Source organism: Lotus japonicus, chromosome 3, assembly GCF_012489685.1.
Source record: "Lotus japonicus ecotype B-129 chromosome 3, LjGifu_v1.2".
NCBI lineage: Eukaryota > Viridiplantae > Streptophyta > Magnoliopsida > Fabales > Fabaceae > Lotus > Lotus japonicus.
The window spans coordinates 13,376,183-13,381,451 of NC_080043.1; positions in this window are offsets into that span (position 1 = coordinate 13,376,183).

A 5,269-nucleotide genomic window follows, 5' to 3' on the forward strand; every position below is an offset into this window, starting at 1 on the left:
GTATGAGTGGTTGGTGATGCCTTTCGGGTTATCAAATGCCCCCAGCACCTTCATGAGGTTGATGAATCAGGTTCTGCGTCCATTTATTGGTTCTTTTGTGGTTGTTTACTTTGATGATATTCTGATTTATAGTAAGAACAAGAAAGAACACCTGGAGCATGTGAAGCAGGTGTTGCAAGTTTTACAGGAGAACCCGTTATACATTAATATGAAAAAGTGTACATTTAGCACCAACAAATTACTCTTCCTAGGTTTTATTGTTGGAGAAGAAGGGATTCATGTTGACGAAGAGAAGGTGAGTGCAATCCGGGATTGGCCCACACCAAAGTCAGTAACTGAAGTACGCAGTTTTCATGGTTTGGCTACTTTTTATAGGAGGTTTATCAGAGATTTCAGCACTATCACTGCACCTATCACTGAATGTCTAAAGAAAGGAAAGTTCAAATGGGGATTTGAACAGGAGCAAAGTTTTGGCCTGATTAAGGAGAAATTATGCTCTGCACCGGTGCTAGCACTCCCTGATTTTGATAAAGTGTTCCAAGTTGAATGTGATGCTAGTGGAGTTGGCATAGGAGCGGTGTTGTCTCAAGAGAAGAGACCGGTGGCCTTTTTCAGCGAGAAGTTGAGTGATGCTCGCCAGAAGTGGAGCACTTATGACCAGGAGTTCTATGCAGTCTTTAGAGCTCTACGCCAGTGGGAACATTACCTAATTCAGAGAGAGTTCATTCTGTTTACTGACCACCAAGCTTTGAAGTTTCTTCACAGCCAGAAAGTGATAAACAAGATGCATGCTCGGTGGGTGAGTTTCTTACAGAAGTTTCCTTTTATTATTCAGCATAAATCGGGAGCTCTTAACAAGGTAGCAGATGCGTTGAGTAGGAGAGCTTCCTTGCTAATTACTTTAGCGCAGGAGATCGTAGGCTTTGAGTGCCTTAAAGAGCTGTATGAAGGTGATGTTGACTTCAAGGAATTATGGGCCAAGTGTAGTGGTAAGCATCCTTCGGCAGATTATCATATCCGTGATGGCTATCTTTTTAAAGGGGATCAGCTGTGCATCCCTTGCTCCTCTTTAAGGGAAAAGTTGATCCGAGATTTACATGGTGGCGGACTCAGCGGTCACTTGGGCAGAGACAAGACCATTGCTAGCCTGGAAGAGAGGTATTATTGGCCACACTTAAGGAGGGACGTTGGTACTATAGTCAAGAGGTGTTACACTTGTCAGGTTTCTAAAGGTCAGTCACAAAACACTGGTCTTTATATGCCTTTGCCTATTCCTGATGATATCTGGCAAGATTTGGCTATGGATTTCGTGTTGGGCTTGCCTCGTACACAACGAGGTGTGGATTCTGTGTTTGTTGTTGTAGACAGATTCTCCAAGATGACGCACTTCATTGCCTGTAAGAAGACTGCTGATGCGTCCAACATAGCCAAACTGTTCTTCAGGGAGGTGGTGCGCCTTCACGGGGTTCCTACGTCGATTACTTCAGACAGGGACACCAAATTTCTCAGTCATTTCTGGGTTACTCTTTGGAGGTTATTTGGAACAGCGCTGAACCGAAGTTCTACGGCACATCCACAGACTGAGGTAACCAATAGGACTTTGGGAAATATGATTCGGAGTATTTGCAGGGATAAACCGAAGCAGTGGGATCTAGCTCTTCCACAGGTGGAATTTGCTTATAACAGTGCTGTGCACTCAGCTACCGGAAAGTCACCTTTTTCTCTCGTTTACACTTTTGTGCCCAGACATGTGGTGGATTTGTTACAATTGCCTAAAGCACCTGGGGTTAGTGCAGCGGCTGAGACAATGGCTAAGGAGATTGTGACTGTTAAAGAAGCTGTAAAGGCCCGGTTGGAGGCTACTGGAATGAAGAACAAGGCTGCCGTCGACAAACGCAGGAGAGCTAAAGTTTTCAATGTGGGAGACGATGTGATGGTGTTCTTACGGAAGGAGAGGTTCCCAGTTGGTACTTACAACAAGTTGAAGCCACGCAAGTATGGTCCATTCAAGGTGATTCGAAAGGTCAATGACAATGCTTATGTGGTGGCTCTCCCAGATGACATGAATATCTCAAATACTTTCAACGTAGCTGACATCTATGAGTATCAGGAAGATGCGGCCCTTTATCACGATGAGAACTCGGGGTCGAGTTCCTCAGGGGTGGAGGAGACTGATGTAGCGCGGCTGGCTGCGCGCTTCGACGATGATGTCGCTCATCGAATGAGCCCGATCGGATTTTAGCCCATCTAATCAGTCTCGGGCCCGCAAAACAAAATCTAAGTATTTTATTAGGATTTTATTTATTAGGATCTTTAATTTTCAATTAAGATCTTTTAGGATATTATTTATTTTTTGTTAGAAACTTATTTATTTCAATTAGGATCTTTTATTTTCAATTAGGATCTTTCAAGATCTTATTTCTTTTTGGTTAGGATTTTCTTTCTTTTCCTATTTAAGCAATTGTAAGGCATAGCCTATTCAGTTTTGATTGATAATAAAATTTAAGAGTTTTCTCTTCTTCTCTGGTGGATTCCAGTGTATTTTCTAGGGTTTTAGCGCTTGCTAATTTCCTTTCTGGTGGATTCCAGAAACCTTTTCCTTAGGATTTGCGCTTGCAATCCTAGTACGACTTCCGCTGCATCAGAAGTCCTAGTATTACCATGTGACCATTACTCTCATGTTAGATTCTCTTTGATAAGAGTGATGAAGTTTCAGTGTTTGCTTTCAGCTACTAAGAACATGTCTGACTAGAAGCAAGATCACCTTTAAAACCTTGATGGAAGAATATTCTATAAATCTACATACCTACGGTGTTTCTCTCGCACACATAGGTATATTAAAGTAGATGGTGGCCAATTCTTTGTTTGTTTTCTACAAATGGAAGGTTACCAATCAAGAGAGGGATGATAAACACAAATGAATGTTATTTGTTCTTCTGATTGTGCAAACTTGGTGGCGGTATTACAATCCAGGACTGATACTAGCACTTACTGGGACCATGATGCACTTGACAGGGTACGCAACTTAATGAGCGATTTCCATAGCATCACTTTGACTCATGTCGCGAGGGAGAAGAACAATACAGCGGATAATTTGGCGAGAGAAGCCGCTAGACTTGGATCGCCGGTTCAAGTCTGGAAGAGGCCTCCATCCTTTGTTTCAGCTTCAATTTACTTGGATGCTATTAGTTAGTTTTTCTTAATCGTTAATTTTCCTCTTGTAACAAAAAAAAAAGATTGATGTTAGAGTTCGAGAAACATGTAATATATCTAAAATAAAATAAAGGCTTTATAAAAGAATAAATCTAAATTTTATTTCATAATTAAAGAAAAATTACTATCCTCGCTAGCATGTCACTGGCGCCATGCCGGCCCGGTAGTCTGTAGGTGCTTTCTCTCCGTTCTACCTAAAAAAAATTATTATACCTCAACCATAATAACCGAAGCATTTAGATTCGACCATTGAGATTTTTTTTTGTTTACAAAGAGGGGCTAAGCCTCGGACAAAAACCTACAGCAGAGAAGACCCCTAGGATTAGAAGCCACAAGGCCTCTATCCCTATCTACTCAACCATGACAGTACTCTCCAAACGAAGAATCAAATCAATGTGTCTCAAAGGGAACGGCTAAGCCAGCCTTAGCCAAGTAATCTCACAGATGAATAATGCCATAAAGACAGAATCTGACAATACGCAGAAATTCTAATAGTTTCAAGAGAGAAAACCAAGTCTAATGACAAGAAAATTAACACAGTCAACAACACCAGCATTAAACTACGAAGCCAGAAATATCAAAACTTGGCAACTGTAAAGGGTGTAAATGTCCAATAGAGTAATGTCGTAATCTCTGATTAATTGTACACCTTGAAAGGAAACATCCTTATTGGGAAATATGTCTCTTTTTTCTTTTCTTTTTCTCCAGCACCCCTTCTACTATCATATTTACATATTTCCCCTTGCCTTTCAAAAAAGAAAAACCAGTGCTTAGTAAGCCTTCTGTGAATCATTTGTCTTCTCAAAATTGGTCTTACCTCAGGATAATTATTACAGAAGTCAAAGGTAAGATCAAAAAATTGTTGAACCAGCAATTTCAATAGAACCCACCAATGGAGTATCTAGTGTAAGAGGAGGAGAAACCAGAGCATTGGTTGAGCGAGAGAGAGGGAGAAGGAGAGATAATAATGTATGGTTAGCGAGAGTATTTTAGTTATTTTACTCATTCAATCTCAATCATCCAATACTTTTTTTTTTTTTTTTTTTTGAAAGAAATCAAATATATTGATTAAATGGAAGGTAGCATAGACGTCAATACATCAGCTGACACAAGCGAAACTAACTTTGGTGGCACTTCCTTAATGGTGAAAATTCTATCTAAAAACATATCATGTACCAATACAAGACTTATTTACAAATCTGCTGAAGTTGACGGCTAACTCAAAACTCCACACCTAGTAAATTCGAGGCTAAAATACTAAGTACCTACGCAAGTGGTGTTTCTCGACAAACCATGATAAATGATGCCACTATGAAAGGAGAATTTACTAAGTGTCAAACTGCGACAATCGATGTCGATTATGTATATCAAAAAAGATTCTTCCATATAGGGTGATCGAATTTTATTAAAGAACTCTTCCAACTTATTTCTGGTCCAAGAACTAGAAAATATTTATTTACCAAAAACCACGGTAAACATCACCGCAACTCATTCTTCACTATGGGCTTTCTTCGACTTATCAAACCATGCTCTCTTTGAAAAATAAAATTGAAATTCTTATTACCTATTTCAATCAATAAAACATCCCTTGGTACAATAATACGATCACTCACCATCCCTTCCTTTTTCCATTTTCTTTATGGAATAAAGTAGCATTGTTTTGCAAAAAGTAATAGAAATAGAAAAACTTTCAGACGGTGCAAAAGCAAAATAAAAAAACAACAAAGCCTATGTCCATATATGGGAAAATGGATCCCAAATGTGGTAAGCACAGAACTCCATAACTTCACACCCAAAACAAAACCATCAAAATCTAGAGATGAGAATGAGAGCATGTTCCTAATAGACTTGGAACCATATAACAAAAAAAAAAAAATTCCATCATCATAGTATTTATTTTGGTTTAGCACTTTTCTCCATCAAGCCAAATTGTCTTTGTTGTGACTTCAAACTTCAAAGTCCAAGCCACCAAATCCTTTCCTTCCATCCTTCCTCCTACCCACCTAAGCCAAACCAATTGTCATAAAACTTGAAAAAGGGAAGAAAGAAAACTACA